A 20,034-nucleotide genomic window follows, 5' to 3' on the forward strand; every position below is an offset into this window, starting at 1 on the left:
CAAAAAAAAAAAAATTCCTTTCGTTCAACACTGGAGTTATTACACCATTGTATCCTTGCCTCCAGTGTGGTGTTTGAGAGATCCAATGAAGGTTTAAATATTTTTCCTTTGTAAGTAACCTGCTATTTCTCTCTGATCATTAAAAAAAATTTTTTTTGTCTTTCATAATTTTTCGTTTCACCGTTCTTGTGTGTGTGTGTATGATGATCCCTTTAAATCTTAAGACATTTGTCTAAATCTGAGAACTTCTCATTCATTACTTGTTTAAGTACACTCTCCTTTTTAATGACTATATTCTCTTCTTATAAGGCTACTATTGGATGTATTTCAACATTTGTTCTTCTATCCTCCCTACTAATTAACTTTTCTTTCATTTACTTCATCTCTATCCATTACCGATTACTTTTATGAATTCTTTAGACTCATTTCCTCAACTCAGTAATTGCTTTTTCAACTATATCAGTTTTAATATCCAACCTATTCCACTGAATTATGTATTTGAGCAGTTAATATTTTCATATCCAATCTATGCAATAGGTTTTCTTTTTATTTATGTATTTGAGACAGAGTCTTGCTCTTTCACCCAGGCTGGAGTGCAGTGACTCGATCTTGGCTCACTGCACCTCTGCCTCCGGAGTCCAAGCAATTCTCCTTCCTCAGCTCCTTGAGTAACTGGGACCACAGTCGTGTGACCCTATGCCAGGCTAATTTTTGTATTTTTAGTACAGATGGGGTTTCACCATGTTGGTCAGGCTGGTCTCGAACTCCTGATCTCAGGCGAGCCGCCTGCCTCAGCCTCTCAAAGTGCTGGGATTACAGGCGTGAGCCACCATGCCCAGCCTTTTGTTGTTGTTGTTGTTAAGATGGTTTCACTATTGCCCAGGCTGAAGTGCAATGGTGTGATCTCACCTCACTGCAACCTCCGCCTCCCAGGTTCAAGTGATTCTCCTGCCCCAGCCTCCTGAGTAGCTGGGGTTACAGGCATGCACCACCACCTCCAGCTAATTTTGTATTTTTAGTAGAGATGGTGTTTCGCCATGTTGGTCAGGCTGGTCTCAAACTCTTGACTTCAGGTGATCATCCCACCTCGGCCTTCCAAAGTACTGGGATTACAGGCGTGAGCCACCACACCTGGCCTATCAGATAGTTTTTCTGTATAACTCTTTCTTCCTGGGAAGATGTGTCAGCCCAGACACTCCACATGAGTTTCAGGGTTTCTGGATTGATAGGTCTTAGGGTACAGAGCCTCTAGAGCTGAGCTGAGTCAATTTTTCTTTCCGGCCCCTAGCCTATGAGTCCCCAGAGACGCTTACAGGATTTCTGCCTTACAGTGTGAAGGGAGTCTATGGGTGAGTGATATTGGTTGTAATTGCCTAGCTCAGAGGTCAGAGGGAGAGGTAGGAAAGGAATGCTCAGTTACTGGCCAGCTTTGATGAGTCTGCACTTTTTCTAGGAACTTTCCAAGCCCCCATTCCTTAATGTTATCACACCACTTTGGGTTAGCACTGGGTCTGCCCTGCCAAGTGTCTGCTCTGCATGTTCACAGAACAGGTAATAAGCCTTCCAGAAAACAAGGACAAAAAAAAAAAAAAAAAAAAAGGATGCAACTTAGAAAGCTCCACCTGGGCTGATCCTCCATCTGTGGCCTCTGACCTTTTCCCACTCGAAGACATGTCATCCCCGAGTTGGGCCAAACCATCAAGGGTTTTGTTACTGGGAGCTGTTCTGAACTCCCAAATAGCTGGGATTTCAGGCGCCCTCCACCAACTCCTAGTAGAGATGGGGTTTCACCATGTTGGCCAGGTTGATCTCAAACTCCTGACCTTAGGTGATCTGCCTGCCTTGGCCTCCCAAAGTACTGGGATTACAGGCGTGAGCCACGGCGCCCGGCCCAGTCTTTCTATTCTCTATCTCTGGAACTTCTTCTTTTTTTTTTTCTTGAAATAGAGTCTCACTCTGTTGCCCAGGTTGGAGTGCAGTGGCACAATCTCGGCTCACTGCAACTTCCGCCTCCCAGGTCCAAGTGATCTTCCTGCCTCAGCACCGCTAGCAGCTAGGATTACAGGCATATGCCACCATGCCTGGCTAATTTTTTTAATTTTTAGTAGAGATGGGGTTTCACCACGTTGGCCAGGCTGGTCTCAAACTCTTGACCTCAGGTGATCCACCCACCTCGGCTTCCCAAAGTGCTGGGATTACAGGCATGAGTCACTGCCCCTGGTGTATCTCTGGAACTTTTATTGGATGAATGTTGAAACTTCTGGGATCTATTCTCCATTTCCTTTATTATTTTCATTTCATACATTCTATTTTGTAATCCTTTTCTGTTATACGGTGAAGTAGTGCCATGCCTGAACACATTTTTTTCATTGGGTTGTTCCAGTTTCTCTTATTGATATGCAAAAGCTCTGTTGTATATTAGAGATGGTTACTTTTAATTTGTTGTGGATGCTCCACCAATTTCCCCAAAATTTGCCTTTTAAAACAGTTGTTTATGGTGTCTTTTGAATTAGATGATACTTTAATTTTTACATTTTTAAATTTGTCAGATTCATTGTTTATAGCCTTGGTGTAATGTCAGGAAGTGCCTATGCCAACTCAAGATGTCTTACATGGTAATATTTTCCTAAATTTTCATCTAGTTCTTTATGACTTCACATTTTCACATTTAAGTCACTGAATTTTTAGAATTTATTATTTTATGTGGTTCAAAGTAAGGATTTAATCTTCATTTTTTCAAATGGATAGACACTTGTCAAGCAATCATTTATTATACAACCCATTATCTTTTGTCCCTGTTTGGAAATGCATGCTGAAGTTTGCATATAGATTAGTCTGTTTCTTGACCTTCTATTTTATTTCACTAATAAATGTTTCCATGTGTTTTCATTTTTGATTGCTGCTGTAACAAATTTTCAATAGCTTAGACAACGCTGGGCATGGTGGCTCACGCCTATAATCCCAGCACTTTGTGAGGCCGAGACCCGTGGATCGCTTGAAGTCAGGAGTTCAAGACCAGCCTGGCCAACATGGTGAAACCCCCTCTCTACTAAAAATACAAAAATCAGCCAGGTGTGGTGGTGCACACCTGAAATTCCAGCTACTCGGGCCGCTGAGAGGAGGCGGAGGTTGCAGTGAGCCAAGATCACCCCACTGATCTCCAGTTTGGGCGACACAAGTGAGATTCCATCTCAAAAAATATTTTTATAGCTAAGACAATTTTTGGAAAAGAAGAATAAAGTGGGAGGAATTGCTCTACCACATTTCAGTACTTCTTATATAGCTACAGGAATCAAGACTGTAGTATTGGGAGAAGAATAGACACATAGATCACTGGAACAAAATAGAGAACCTAGAAATAGCCCCACACTGATTTTTTACAAAGAGACAAAAAGAAGGAAGGATCGTCTGCTTAACAAATGGTGCTGGAGCAGTTGCATATCCATAGGCAAAAAAAAAAAAAAGACCTAATCTTCATATTTTTATACCAAAAAAACCTCAAGTGGATCATAGATTTAAATCTAAAATATAAAACTAAAAAACAAACTTTTGCAGGAAAGCACAGGACAAATGTCTGAGATCTAGGGCATAGTCAATGGTTCAAAAAGCACAATCCATAAGGAAAACAAATAAATTAGATTACATCCAATTTAAAACTTGTGCTCTGCAAGAAACCCTGTTAAAAGGACGAAAAAACAGGGTCTGGACTAGGAGAAAATGTTTGCAAACCACATATCCAAGAAAGGACTCACATCCAGAATATATAATGGATATGTGTAGTACTCTCAAAACTCAACGGTAGGCTGAGCGTGGTGGCTCAAGCTTGTAATCCCAGCATATTGAAAGGTCAAGGTGGATGGAGGGCAGATCCCTTGAGGCCTGGAATTCGAGACCAGCCTGGGAAACATCGCAAAAACCCATCTCTACTAAAAATACAAAAATTAGACTGGCATGATGATGCCCGCCTGTAATCCCAGCTATGTGGGAGGCTGAGACATGAGAATCATTAGAACCTGGGAGGCAGAAATTGGAGTGAGCCAAGATCGTGCCACTGCACTCCAGCCTGGGTAACAGAGCAAGACTCTGTCTCAAGAAAAATAATAATAATAATAAAAAAACCTCAATGGTAAAAAATACAAACAAATAATCCAATTAGAAAATCATGAAAAGATGTGAACATACATTTCACTGAAGAGGAAACAAGCAAATAAGCACATGAAAAGATGCTCAATGCTCATTTGCTTCATTAGATACAAACTAAGACCATGATGTGGTATCACTACACACTTATTACAATAGCTAAAATAAAAGACATAGTGACAACACCAATTGGTGACAAGGATGCGGAGAAACTGGACATCTAGTAAAATGCTTCTGGGAAGGTAAAATCTTACAGCCACTCTGGAAAGCAGTTTGGTAGTTTCTTATAAAATGAAACATGTAATGACCATACAATTCAACAATTACACTTCAGAGAAATTAAAACGTATGCCTATCCAGAAACTTGTACATAATTGTTCATAGCAGCTTTACTGTAATAGCCAAAAGCTGGAAATAATCAATATGTTCTACAATAAACAAATGGTTGAACTGTGGTACATCTGTACCGTGGAATACTACTCAGTAATAAAAATGAACTACTGACTGGGCCCAGTGGCTCACCTGCTTGGGAAACATAGCAAAAGGCAGGGTATTGCATGCCTGTAATCTCAAAGCTGAGGTGGGAGTATTGCTTGAGCCCAGGGGATCGAGACCAACCTGGTCAACATAGCAAAACCGTCTCTACTAAAAAAATCAAAAATAAAAATTTTAGTCGGGGTGGGGTGGTGCATGCCTGTAGTCCTGAGATAGAGGCAGAAGGATTGTTCAGTGTGCTGGGATTACAGGTGTGAGCCACTGCTCCTGGCTGATTGTTGCATCTTGAAATGCCTCACATTCTCTCTAAGTGATGGCGGGCTCTTGTAGTCTCAGAAATTCTAGCTCTCTTCCTTCTAATAATTTACAAGTCACCCATTAATAGCCTCTAAACCCGTTCATATTAGAGATACTCATTTCTCTTCAACAGAACAGAACCCCCCATCCCTCTGCCTGAACAGATCCATCACCAGAGAGACCATGTTATCTCTGGGACTTTATATATTGAGTGGGGGTATCAGAACGCCCCCACTCAATACAATTACACAGTCACATCTCTGCCTCCCCAACAGGGGTCTGTACATCTTTCAGGGTAAGCCTAGTCCCGGGGAAACTACTAACAACAGTAGCCAACCCCCTCCCAAAGACTCAAGGCTGCTATGCCCATAGGAAACCTGTCATCCCCAATCAACACTTCTCCCAGAGACCCCTGGCTCCCTGTTTCCATCTGACTTCTCCCCTTACTCACGGACAGATAAGCCCTGGATGGAGAAATGCAACACCTGATTCCAGGTGACTGAGTGTGACCGGCCTTCACAGATTTCTCCCTAAAGACTCAGGCTGTTTCTCTTGCAGGTCAGACTGGTCTTGGTGCCGTTAATAGAGATGATGCCTGTGCAAAGAGGCCCAGGGATGATGCTCAAATACCAGAGAAGATACAAAAGATGAGGTGACCTGGAGGGGCAAAGCAGTGGCCCAGGGGACAGTGGGAGTGAGCAGGTTTCTGAGGAGGGGAGGACAGAGATACTGGGGATAAGGAGCAGGGTCTCGGGGGAGATCTGGACCCTTGGGAGCCTCCCACCCTCACTCTGTCATCACCTAGCATCCCTAGAGACAAGTCTGTGATCTTGCACTTCATTTGGTGACTCTCAGTCCATTCTGGAAGGTGGGAAGAGAGTCAGCCAGCAGCATTAAAGCCCTACTGTGTGGCAGAGTACAAGCTAGTATAGGTCCCCCATGTTCTGTCAGTTAGCCATGGCATCAACCAGGACGGATTATCATCCCCACTTCCCAGATCCAGCACACAGGAAGCGGCTCCAGCTGAATGGCAGACATCCCTAGTTGAGACACTGCCAGAATTCCTTTTTCTTTTTTACCTAGGCCTTTGATGATATTCCCAAATATTTCTCTAAGAAAAAGTGGGAAAAGATGAAAGCCTTGGAGAAAATCATCTCTGTGTATATGAAGAGAAATTATGAGGCCATGACTAAACTCAGTAACAGAACGTTCTAGGCACACACAAGTCTGGGGACACGTGAGCATCCCTTTTTCTGCTTTGGCTACTTTTAGGCTGCAGAAAGTACCCCACATTTTCCTTTTGTGAAGAGAAAATTTGCAAGACAGCTTCTGGGTGTTCTGCTCTTCTGTATCCTGTCAGGGCCGAGGGCAGGGACTGGCCACAGTGGAGCTCATACCTGTATCCTGCACGTTTCTCTCCCTTAGGCGTCTGTTCTGATGAGCCCAACTGTCTCTGTGGCATCCTGGCACCCTATCCCCAAACCCCCAAACACACACACCTACCCTACCATCTTTCTCTTGGCTTCTCTCTCTCTCTCTCTCTCTTTTTTTTGAGTCAGACTGTCACTCTGTCATCTAGCTTAGAGTGCAGTAGTGCAATCATAGCTCACTGTAGCCTCGAAATCTGGGCTTCAAGCAATCCTCCCGCCTCAGCTACCATACAAGTCACCATACCACCACCATATATTTTTATGGATAATAAGTAAATGGTAAAGGTATACAAACATGAATGTGAATAAAAAGCCATCAAATTAAGGTGACTGCCTGTAAGTGGAGGAGGGAAGGCAGGGATTGGTGAGCGCTGCACAGACAGCTTCAGCCGTGACTTGTTGATAGTGTGTTTTCTTTGTTTTTGAGGTGGAGGTTCGCTCTTGGCGCCCAGGCTTGAGTGCAATAAGGCAATCTCAGCTCACTCTAACATTCACCTCCTAGGTTCAAGTGATTTTCTTGCCTCAGCCTCCCGAGTAGCTGGGGTTACAGGTGCCTACCCCCACACCCAGCTAATTTTTTTATTTTTGGTAAAGAAGGGGTTTCACCATGCTGGCCAGGCTGGTATCAAACTTCCTGACCTCAGGTGATCCACCCGCCTCAGCCTCCCAAAGTGCTGGGATTACCAGTGTGAGCTACCACGCCCGGCCTGTTTGTAGTATTTCTAATATTCTGAATAAATAAATCAGACCTAACATAGCTGTGGGGCAATGTTGAGATCTGACTGGACTCAATATTATTTCCTATACTTTTCTGCGTGTTTGAAATATTTCTTTTTTAAAGAACATGTTGTTCTTCTAAGCACTGTTAATGAATCAAAGGACAATTAAGAAAATGTTACAAGTGAAAAAAAGAAAGAAAATGTTAAAACTGTAGATCCGCCAAAAACTTCCAGTTTGTCTCATTAACAGCATATGGGTATTGGATAGGTATCTTATGAGTGAGGGTGATGGACACATTATGTAATAAAGATCACTGTTTTTCTGTATTTTATCAAAACCAAATACTCTTCTCATTCCCAAACAACCCCAATTCTCCGTGATGAGCTTGGAAGTGAGTCTGCAAGAGTGATCCCTTTGCATAGAGAGCTTTGTGCATTTCAGGACTATTAAGGGGACATATGTGTTTACTTGCTCTTCTGCTCTGACAACATAATTATAAGACAAGGTCAGAATGTCCAAACTGTCTCCAATAGACCTATTACTCCCCAACTAAACAGGTCAGATTCTACATTCTCCCACAATCACTATAAGAGGTCTGAAAATCCAGTGCTTTAGTATCTGCCAAGTTTTTGATATTAAAGGAGTGTCTTTATACTGAAAATATTTCAGAGCCACTGGACTAAATCATCCATGATTCATCACACATTTAACAGCTTAATTGACATACCATAAGATTCACCCATTTGAAGTGTACAGTGATTTTTAGTTGTACTTCTTGAGTGGATACAGTTCAGATTCCCAACCAATCAATTTAATTTAATTATTTGGGAAAAAGTAAAAGATATGTAATGGAATAAGATGAGACTATGATGGGGTTTAGTTCCCATTTGATAAACTATGAAGATGGACAAGTCTGAACTGATCCCACAGATAAATGGACCAACCATGACTAAACATAATTCAGAAGCAAATCTCAAATAACTCCTCAATAATGAGTGCACTCATAACCCTCTGCTGCAGAATGCCCTCATGCGACAGAAGTCTCTCTGAAGTTTGGAAATCTTTACCAACCAAGAAAAATTCTGATGTATTCTCTTTCAGTTGAAAGTCCTCAGATGACTTTCAGCAGGCTACAGAGAATCTTCCTGAAAGTGAGTATCTCTCAAATCTAAAGGACCAGAGAACTTTTGTCCCTTCATGGATGTGAACACTGGTAAGAGTGGGAGAATATCAAAAATGTCCTCACTGCCTCCTTCCCCCCATGTGTATCACAACGCCTAATGTAGCATCGACGGCTTAATAATACTAAGAGTTGTGATCCTTAATACTTCTTTTGTTTTCATAGAGATGCCAGATACTATTTTAAGCAGTTCACATGGATTAATTTATTTAATCCTTAAGGAGACCTCTATGACGTTGTTTCTATTATTATCTCCAAATAATGAGTCACACACTTCGGTTGTCATCCATATAAAAGCCACGTGACATAGCACAAATCTTCTAAGTTCTCTGAGCTCCAGATTCCTGGTCCGTGAAATGGAAGTAAAGAATCATAGTTCATGTTTTAGATCATAGCTAACAGCAACATAATAATAAAATGAGGCTATCGGGGTACAGAGATGTTAAAGAATTTTCCTGGGGCACAGTGGCAGGGGTAGTCTAATCCAGAACTCCAAGCCATTTAAAGCTCATTCACGTTTGCATTTGTTTATGAAGTTCAGATGTTGCTCACTAGGGCTTTACCCCATAGGGCCTACTGGTGCTTCTGTTGAGACACTCACTCTCGCAATAGGAAGGACCAGCTGGCCGCTGCTCTGTTACCGGGGCCGCTTGCATGGCTTAGGAATCGCTTTGACTGTTGGTCCCTCCCTACTGTGAGCTCCTTGAGTGCCTTGTCTGCACCTGGGGCATCTGGGAAGCCCCAGTCCCAGCCCAGTGATCCCTCGGAGGCCCCTGAATGAGTGATCCCACAAGTGCAGATTCAACTCTGGTTTAGAGGGTAAAGGGATCTGGCAGTTGGGTTGCCAGCATGGAGACTGAATTCAAAGAGGATCATGAAAGGTATTAATTGTTATTATGACTACATTTAAACAGGATTTACAAGCTCAAAGAGGACTTTCCCTTAGCCTGTTTTACATGTATTGTTCACTATTTCATAAGTGAGAAAGCTGAATACAAAGCAGCTTAAAGACCAGGCATGGTGGCTCACGACTGTAGTCCCAGCACTTTGGGAGGCCGAGGTGGGCAGATCACAAGGTCAAGAGATCGAGATCATCCTGCCCAACATAGTGAAACCTCATCTCTACTAAAAATTCTAAATTTAGGGGGGCGTGGTAGCACCTCCCTGTAGCCCCAGATACTCTGGAGGCTGAGGAAGGAGAATCGCTTGAATGCAGGAGTCGAATGTTGCAGTGAGCCAAGATGGCACCAGTGCACTCCAGCCTGGAAGAGAGCAAGACAGCGTCTCAAAAAAAAAAAAAAAAAAAAAAAAAAAGAAGAAGTAGCATAAGATTGGTGGTCATTGACACATCCCAGTGCAACCAGAATTGTTATGAGTACCACCTCAGGTAATTCCACATTCAATGTTGGTGCCTCCGTAGGCTGGTATGCCATATCTGGTACTGCTTTCTTTGCTGTCTAGATTAATTTCAACAAACCATTTATTTACCTCTCCCTTCCCTGTATTCATCTCCCCACACCATCTTTCCCAGCAGTGTTTTGTCACCTCCCTATGTTTTTACATTTACTCTCCCAGCAGCTGTCTACAAGCTTATATGGGATCCCTTGTATTTTACAGAACATCTTCCCTTTGTAGACCTTGTGAATTCTTAGAATGCTATTCTTCTCTAAATCTTCTGTATACAAAACTCTCAATTACATGGAGATTTTTGCTGTTTGCAAGAATGTCAGTCTTAAAAGAGTGTGAAGACAAACCTGGAAACCCTATTCACTTAGGGCATTCCTTTCCCTTCTAACCTAACAGGTTTCTCTTCATTTAGGCATGTGTAACTCTTCCAGCATTGTTGAGAACATTGACTAAGATAATGCATGTGAAGATGCTTTGTAAGCTCTAAAGCACTATAGAAATTTCACTGATACTGTTTATCTGTGACCTTCACATTACAAAGATCGTGCCCAAGAAGCCAGCAGAGGAAGGAAATGATTTGAAGGGAATGTCAGAAGCATCTGGCCCACAAAATGAAGGGAAACAGCTGTGCCCCCCAGGAAAACCAAGTACCTCTGAGAAGATTAACAAGACACCTGGTAAGAGGAAACAAATCGGGAACAACCCCTCTGGCTTCCCTGGCTATGTTCAGGTGTGGGGACTGGGTGTGTGGCATGGATCCCAGAAAAGCCTGGGTCCAGGCTGGGCTGAGGAGCTTGCCCAGCTCCAGATGAGATGTTAGAGATGACATCTAGAGACACAGACTGGAGTTGTCATCCATATAAAAAACCACGTGACTTGGGGCAAGTCTTCCAAATTTTCTCAGCTCCAGTTTCCCTGTCCATAAGATGGAAATAAAGAATCATAGTTCATAAATTATTTGGAGGCATTAAATTTAATCCCGAAGTCCTGATGACATGAAACGTGCTCAAGCAATTCTATCTTTGATAACCTGGGATCATGTCTTACTCAGCTCAATGCCTGATACCCAATACAGGTGTACGTCAGAGATATTGCAGGTTCAGTTCCAGACCACTGCAATAAAGAGAGTCTCACACTTTTTTTTTGTTTGGTTTCGCAGTGCATAAAAACATTATGCTTACACTATACTGTAGTCTCCTAAATGTGCAATAGCGTTATGTCTAAAAAATACATACGTTAATTTTAAAATAATTCATTGTTTAAAAATGCTAACAAACTTCTGAGCTTTCAGGGAGTCATGCTCTTTTCTGGTGGAGGGTCTTGCCTCGGTGTTGATGGCTGCTGGCTGATCAAGGTGGTGGTTGCTGAAGGGTGGAGTGGCTGTGGCAGTTTCTTAAAAGAAGACAACAATGAAATTTGCATTGATTAGCTCTCCCTTTCATGAAAGATTTCTCTGTACTATGTGATGCTATTGGATAGCATTTTACCCACAGTAGAACTTCTTTCAAAGTTGGAGTCAATCCTCTCTAGCTATGAAAGGTTTAGATGGCATCACCTTCAAATAGAAGGCTATTTTATCTATATTGGAAATCTGTTGTTTAGTGTAGCCACCTTTATCAGTGATCTTAGCTAGATCTTCCGGATAACTTGCTGCAGCTTCTCCATCAGGCTTCTCCTTGCACTTTTATGTTATGGAGACGGCTTCTTTCCTTAAAGCTCACAAACCAACCTCTGGTAGCTTCACACGTTTCTTCTGCAGCTTCTTCACTTCTCTCAAGCTTTCATGGACTTGAAGAGAGTTCGGGTGTTGTTCTGAATTAGACTCTGGCTTAAGGGAATGTTGTAACTGGTTTCATGTTCTATCCTGACCACTCAAACTTTCTCTATTTCAGCAGTAAGGCTGTTTTGCTTTCTTATTCTTCTGTTCACTGGAGTATTAGTATTAGTGTTTCCTTCAAGAACTTTTCCTTTGCATACACAGCTTGGCTGTTTGGTGCAAGAGGCCAAGCTTTCAGCCTGTCTTGGCTTTCAGCATGCCTTCCTCACTCAGCTTAGCCATTTCTAGCTTCTGATTTAATGTGAGAGACATGCAACTCTTCCTTTCAACTGAATACTTAGCGGCCACTGTAGGGTTGTTTATTGTCCTAATTTCAGTGTTGCTGTGTCTCAGGAAATATGGAGGCCCAAGAAAAGGAAGAGAGAAGAGAAGAGCTCATCGGTGGAGCAGTCAGAACACACACAACATTCATCGATTAAGTTTGTTATCGTCTATGGGTGCAGTTCCTGGTACCCCCCAAACAATTACACACAACAGGGTGATTATAGGCAGTAATAACTTTATCGTACATTTAAAAAAAACTAAAAGAGTGTAAATGGATTGTTTGTAACACAAGGATAAATGGTTGAGGGGATGGAGACCCTATTTTCCATGATGTGATTATTACGCATGGCATGCCGGTATCAAAGCATCTCATGTACCCCATAAGAATATACACCTACTGTGTACCCACAAAAATAAAAAACAAAAATTAAAAGCCTAAAAAACAACAAAGACAATGACTCATTAAAAACGGTGACTTATGCTGTAATCCCAGCACTTTGGGCGGCTGAGGCAAGCAGATCACTTGAGGTCAGGATTCCGAGACCAGCCTGGCCTACATGGCGAAACCCCGATCTCTACTAAAAATACAAAAATTAGCTGGCTGTGGTGGCTTGAGCCTGTGAATCCCAGTTAGTACAGGGGCTGAGGCAGGAGAATCCCTTGAACCTGGGAGACAGATGCTGCAGCGAGCTGATATCACGCCACCGCACTCCAGCCTGGGCGACAGAGTAAGTTTCTGTCTCAAAAAACAAACAGCATCTCTTGTCTACAGTGATTTGAGCTGTGGTCTTGTCTCTTTGAGTTTCTCTATCAGTCTGATCCCATCTACTCTATCTCCCAGGAATGCCTCAATATTTCTGGTGGACCACTGACACGTTTTCCTATTTTTCCTCTACTGTTAAGAATTGATCCTTGAAAACATTTCTTCCCAGGTCAATGGAATGTTGAGTGGGGCACGGGATCTAGCTGTCATCTTGCTCCAACCATCTGGTTTTAGATATTTTATGTATTTTTGTCACTATATAAGTGTAATTTTTCTTAATTTGGTTTTCTAAATGGTTAATATTGGTATGTAGAAGCCTTATTATTTTATATAATATATTGTTACCTGTCTGGGTGCAGCTTCCCCTGCATTTTGGCACAAGACTCAATCTGTTTTATTCTCCAAAAGAAAACTGACAGGCTGTGTGTGGTGACTCACATCTGTAATCCCAGCACTTTGGGAGACCTAGGAGTGTGGATCACCTGAGGTCAGGAGTTCGAGACCAGCCTGGCCAAGATGGTGAAACCCCATCTCTACTAAAAATACAAATAATAATAATAATAATAATAATAATAATTAGCCGGGCATTGGTGCGTGCCTGTAGTCCCAGCTACTAGGGCAGCTGAGGCGGAAGGATTACTTGAACTCGGGAGGCGGAGATCGCAGTGAGTCGAGATCGTGCCACTGCACTCTCTAGCCCGGGTGACAGAGAGTATGTCTAAATAAAAAAGAAAAAGAAAAAAAGAAAATTCACTTCACAGGCAATAGATAGTGATAAAAGGATAATTTATGGAAGATTTCATAGGGGAGATTGATGGAAAGAAAGGAAGTATATATTTTACAGAGCTGGGCAGTTCACTGCAGAAATCACCAAAACTGCCTTTTCTCCAAAAATATTACCCATAAGCTATTCTACTACTGGTTCTTCTAGTCTTTCCCTCTATTCCAAAACCTCAAATTATCCATTTCCTTATTGGGGTAATTTTCCTCTGCCCAGATCTGGGTCCTCCACAACACTTAACACTGTCTTCGAGTGTGTGAATTCCCATTGTTTTAGCTCAGGTTCCCAAGAAAACAGGCTTTGGGCCATATAGGACACCTCTAGACAGACTATACTGAGAAACCATGCTTGGAACGGTGCATGGCGGGAGGAGAGGAGAGGGAATTTACGTACCTGGCTCTCACTCCTGGTTCTTTTTCTTATTGGTCAAAATTTACCCACAGGCACAAACTCCCCCACACTTCTAGATTGCATCATCTGCCCCTTTGGCAGCTGTCTGGGGAGCCAGATCCCACACTTTGAAGTGTAATGTTTCATACAATCCAAAAGTGGTCATAGAGGCCAGGTGTGGTGGCTCATGCCTGTAATCCCAGCACTTTGGGAAGCCAAGATAGGTGAATCATGAGTTCAGGAGTTTGAGACTAGCCTGCTGAGCATGGTGAAACCCCGTCTCCACTAAAAGTCCAAATTTAGCCTGGCATGGTGGCCCGTGCTTGTAATCCCAGCTACTCCATGGGCTGAGGTAGGAGTATTGCTTGAACCAGGGAGGCAGAGGTTGCGATGAGCCGAGATCGCATCACTGCACTCCAGCCTGGGCAACAGAGGGAGACTCCCTCTCAAAAACAAACAAACAAAAGCCAAACAACGAAACAATAAAAAATGGTAGCAGAAAACAGAAAGTTTGGATATGTAGCTAACTGACCTGCTTGTACAGCAGCAGCCAGGGGTGAAAACTAAATACTCCCAGGCAAGTCCTAAGTTCACCAAGTAATTGGAGTACCCATCTGCATTAGTTAATTGCCTTTATCTGAAAGAAAAATAAAACTCATATCTCTATGACAAGCAGGTGCTTACAGCTTAGAGCAAGGCACCTAGGCTAAACTCCCCTGCTGACAGGGAGACAGGGACATCATCTTCCTCGATGTTCACATTTCAAAGAGATGGCTCCAAGGCCCTGAAGAAAGACATTCCTAGGGTACAAGTGTGGTGGCTCATGCCTGTAATCCCAACACTTTGGGAGGCTGAGGCTAGAGGATCACTTGAGGCCTGGAGTTCAAGTTCAAGACCCTCCTGGGTTCTAGGATGGCCAGAGGTCTACAGATCAAAGGAAGAACTTACAAATACAAATTTTCTCGAGGAAATGCTCTAGGGAAAGTGAAATGGGGAAAGGTATCTTCTTGCGGTTTTGGCAACAGGAAAAATTCAATTTTATGTTTAGTTACCCTTACAATTTCCCCCTTTTGTTATTCTTTTATAGTAACAATACAATTTTCTAATTATCACCACTGCTATTTCTGTCTTTCTCTGGGTAGTTTACAGCCACCTAGATTGCCAGCAAGTCCACAGTAAGATGCAAAGCAAAGCAATTATCAGGATTATAATAGAAGGATTTCTTTTTTTTTTCGGGACAGAGTTTCACTCTCGTTGCCCTGGCTGGAGTGCAATGGTGGGATCTCGGCTCACTGCAACCTCTGTCTCCTGAGTTCAAGCGATTCTACTGCCTCAGTCTCCCAAGTAGCTGGGATTACAGGCATGCGCCACCAGGCCCAGCTAATTTTGTATTTTTTGTAGAGATGGGGCTTCATCATGTTAGCCAGGCTGGTCTTGAACTCCTCACCCCACGTGATCCACCCACCTCAGCCTCCCAAAGTGTTAGCATTACAGACGTGAGCCACCATGCTCAGTCTAGAGTGAATTTTTAAATTCAGTATAATATGCACCTTGCCAGGGGGCGGGGCGACCATTCAACACATCATACTGGTTAATTGTGTCAAAGTCAAAATAAATTATAGAGAGAAATCCCTAAATCAAATGCTCTATTTGGGAATCACAAAATTGCAATTCAGGGCATACACACGGACTAGGGTGGTCTTCAGTATGTGCAACGAAGAAGCAGAAGTTGGAAGTTTTATTAGAAAGAAAAATGTTACATATTGTTTTGAAATGAGCCCCATTGGCACTGGAGAAGCTGGTTCATTTGCACAATCAGCTTTCACATTCCCCCTTTTGATCAACATCTTTCTTTGAAAACCTCACTGATCAGCCATCTTACAGTGAAGCTTCATTGTCACTCCATGTCAGGATGGACCTGGGCCGGTTGTCTTTGTCCCATGTCAAGAGAAAGGTAAGGGAGTCGATATCAGGGACATGGGCCACATTTGAGCCACAAAGAGGTCAGAAGAAAAAAAAATTCAGGGAGATTTATCTGGAGTTCAGCATCAAGTTTCATCTAGTTAGTGTCATCTGTATTAGCAATCTTCTTGATGCCCTGGGCTAACATTATCTTGTTGGAAGAACTGGCTTAACAAATATTGGACAGGCAACAAGAACAGAGCTCAAAGATCATAATCCAAAAATAATTAACAATTGTTTTGCTTTATTTTATTTTATTTTACTTTATTTTATTTTATTTTTTTTATTTTATTCAGATGGATTCTTGCTCTGTTGCCCAGGATGAAGTGCAGTGGCGTGATCCCGGCTCACTGCAACCTACATGGCGTGATCCCAGCTCACTGCAACTTACATCTCCCGGATTCAAGCAATTCTCCTGCCTCAGCCTCTTAAGCAGCTGGAATTACAGGTGCTCACGACCATGCCCGGCTACTTTTTTTATTTTCAGTAGAGACAGGGTTTCACCATGTTACCCAGGCTGGTCTAGAACTCATGACGTCAAGTGATCTGCCCACCTTGGCATCCCAAAGTGCTGGGATTACAGGTGTGAGCCACCGCACCCAGCTATAATTAGCAATAGTATAATAAATTTAATTTGTACAATGGTTTTGAACCAAGATCCCAAGCCTAAGGACCACCAGCTAAACAAATTAAAAACCTATGGGGGAATTGAATGAGGCTTCTTGTAGTCTTTGAGTAGCATTTTAGGACTGGTTCAATTAAAGCAGAGTGCCAACTCTATAAAAGGGACCACTAGGTGAATTATGGGATTTGGGGGTCAGGTTCTGTCAAATAAAAATGTAGACATTTAGGGGGTAAGAGTCTCATTATGATGTGAAGACTTATTCTGAAGTCTTGGGAAAAGCTGTCTACAGTGTGGAAACATCATCCCCTCACCCTGATTTGTCGTTCAAATGTCTCTGGTTACAGCATTGGACAGTTTGGTGAACTTTTTGCATGGTCCATACATCAGGCACGACAATTGTTCCTTAACATTTATGCACTTTTATCTTATAGGACTTGTAAATCAAAAATAAAATCCTAACCCTGCCACCCCACAACTATCCGAATGGACTTCTTCCTCCGTCAGGGCTCTTTTAAAATTTAACCTGAGAGATGGTTTCAGGCCATGACAGGAAATGGGGGTCAGACATGCCTTATTATACCTTTCTGGCATCAACATCAACACAGACTTGAAGTCTGATAAGAAACATGTTACAACCTATTCTCTCTGTAGCCTAGTACCCGAAGGCTTCCTCTGCAAATGAGAACTTGGGTCTCCACAATCCTTTATCTTAACCCTGGCATTCCTTTCTGTTGTTCCTAGAGTTTTGTTTTGTTTTGTTTTTGTTTTGAGATGGAGTCTCTCTCTGTTGCCCAGGTTGGAGTGCAAGGGGCGGGATCTCAGGTCACTGCAACCTCCATCTCTCGGGTTCAAGCAACTCTTCAACCTCCACTAGCTGGGACCACAGGTGCGGGCCACCACATCCAGCTAATTTTTTGTCCTTTTAGTAGAAAAGGGGTTTTGTCATATTGCTCAGCCTGGTCTTGAACTTCTGGCCTCATGTGATCCATCTGCCTCGGCCTCCCAAAGTGCTGGGATTCCAGGCATGAGCCAACGTGTCCGGCCTACTAATTAGGTTTCTTTTTGCTTAGGAAAACTGAGCTTTGAAAGGGTTAAGTTTTTAAGTCCGTGTAACTTTCTGTATTGCTTTTGAAGTCTGTTGACTATCACTGTGGTTAAATGAGTGACTTATTTCCACAGTGACCCGTGATCCTGTTTTGAACAAGTGTTTTGAGCCTTTTAACATCTTTGACAAACTTCCCCAAAATCCAATTCTTTTTTAATTTATCTATTGCTGTCGAACAAACTAATCATATTCTAAGTCTTTTTAACCTGAAATTGACTTTGAGATTTACCAGTGAGGCCCCTGGAGAGCCTCAAAGAATGTGTCTCTCATTAGGCTTATTTGATATGTTAGATTATATGAAAAGCAATGTCAAATTAAAAAAAACACTAATTGCTGTTTATATCTATATAGATAAGTTATTGATGTTAATGTTCTGAAGATCACATAAATTTCAGAGTTCTGATGGTCCTGGTGTAACGCTATCAGTCATGATTCTGGTTGTTATCTTAAAATGTTCTATATAATAGAAATAACTGAATTTTTTCTCAATTGTGGACCTTTCATCAGATCTTACTCATTACTATTCTAAGCTTTATCATCTACAGTGCTGATTCTTCTCTAAAGGCATCCAGAATCAGATTCATAAAAAAAGATTTTAACAAGTACTATTGAATATAGATTTGTAATAACTTTCAGATCAATGAGCTAAATAAATTATTTTTCAAAACTCTAATGAAAACTGATGGTTTCATGCAACTGATCATCAAGATCAAGCAGAACAAAATCACATGAGGCTAAATAACTGATAATGTTTTTATGACCTCTATTTAAAACTTTATTTATTCTTGGGCTTGGCACAGTGGCTCACACCTGTAATCTCAGCATTCTCGGGCTGAGACAGGAGGATCCATTGAGCGCAGGACTTCAAGACAAACCTGGGCAACATAGGAGACCTGGTTTCTAAAAGAAATTAAGGGGGAAAAAAAAGCTTTGTTTTTTACTTAAATGTTTGGTTCTCCGCATTTAATAAAATTTTCTGGTGGGGTGTGGCGACTCACTTTGGAAGCCAAGGCAGGAGGATTGCTTGAGCCCAGGAGTTCAAGACCAGTCTGGGCAACATGGCAAAAGCCTGTCTAAAAAAAAAAACAAAAAACAAAACAAACAAAAAAAACCAATTAGCTGGGCATGGTGGTGTGCGCCTGTGGTCCCAGCTACTTGGGAGGCCGAGGTGGGAGGATCACTTCAGCCAGGAGGCAGAGGTTGCAGGGAGCTGTGTTTGTACCACTGCACTCTAGCCTGTGCAACAGGGCACAACATTTTCTCAAAAAAATGAAACAAAGAGAAAATTTTCTCTGTTAAACTATCTATAGTTTATAACAATTTGGTAAAGTATACTTTTGTAAACTAAGATGGAAAGGTTTGCTTTCTCTTTCTGCTCCATTCTTCCAGAATTCAGAAACTATTTGTAAATATTCTTATGGCAATATGGCTATTTACACAGGTCCAGTAAAAACCTGCTCTTGGTGACTCATTCAACTCCAACATGGCAAAAATCTCCAGGCCTACAGAGTCCCTGATTGCTGTTTTCCAGAAATAGACTGGAAAGGATGGTTATAATAGCATGCACTCCAAGATGGAGTTCCCAAACTTCATGAATAGAGAACTGGATGCCTTCACGAAGAACCAGAGGGCCCCAGTGTCCTTGACCACATGATGAAGAAACTGGACCTCGCTAGTGATGGGCAGCTAGATTTCCAAGAATTTCTGCATCTGATGGATGGCATGACTGTGGCTTACCGTGACTCTTTTCTCAAGGCTGCCCATTCCAAGAAGTGGATCTGAGGATCCCTTGGGCCTGGTTTCCAAACCACCCCCTTTCCTTCCAGCCTCACCATCACCGTCTCCTCACAACCCACACGTCCCCTGGGCCCAGCACACCCACCACCTCATGCAGGCCTTGCCTGCAGGTAGTAATAAAACCATTCCTTCCTGCCTGCAGCTCCCCACTCCCTCTCCCCACTGCCCCTCCTCCCCCTCCCCTCTCCTGCCCTCCCCTGCCCTCCCCTCTCCTCCCCTCCTTTCCTCTCTTCTCTCAAGCACACCTACCACTTCATGCAGGTAATAATAAAACCATACTTTACTTTTCTCTTCTCTTTCTTTTCTTCCCTTTTTTTTTTCCTTTCTTCTTATTATGTTTTTTTCAGAGACGGGGGTCTAGTTATGTTGCCCAGGCTGATCTTGAACTCCTGGGCTCAAGTGCTCTCCCAACCTTCTGGGATTATAGGTGTGAGTCATTGCACCAGGCCCATTTTTTTTTTAAACACGAAAATGAAAAAAAATCTGCTCTCTCTTTATAGTCAGATACAATTAAAAACATTGGTTATAGGGCCGATTATGGTGGCTCACACCTATAATCCCAGTACTTTGGGAGGCTGAGGCACATGGATCATCTGAGGTCAGGAGTCTGAGACCAGCCTGGCCAACATGGTAAAACCACATCTCTACTAAAAATACAAAAATACGTAGCAGGGAGTGGTGGCACACATTTGTAATCCTGGCTACTCAGGAGACTGAGGCAGGAGAATTGCTTGATCCCAGGAGGTGGAGGCTGCAGTGAGCTGAGATCTCACCACTGCATACCAGCCTGGGTGATAGAGCAAGACTCTGTCTCAAAAAGAAAAAAAAATTGGTTATATTA

General features: G+C 42.5%; 2 pseudogenes; both read left to right on the forward strand.

The window, feature by feature from the left end:
• The first annotated feature begins 6,063 nt into the window (after window positions 1–6,063).
• LOC112616324 lies at window positions 6,064–11,978 on the forward strand (annotated as a pseudogene).
• Window positions 11,979–18,879: 6,901 nt separating this feature from the next.
• On the forward strand, window positions 18,880–19,178 carry LOC112616327 (annotated as a pseudogene).
• Window positions 19,179–20,034: the final 856 nt, after the last annotated feature.

Source organism: Theropithecus gelada, chromosome X (assembly GCF_003255815.1).
Source record: "Theropithecus gelada isolate Dixy chromosome X, Tgel_1.0, whole genome shotgun sequence".
In the NCBI taxonomy this organism is placed as follows: domain Eukaryota; kingdom Metazoa; phylum Chordata; class Mammalia; order Primates; family Cercopithecidae; genus Theropithecus; species Theropithecus gelada.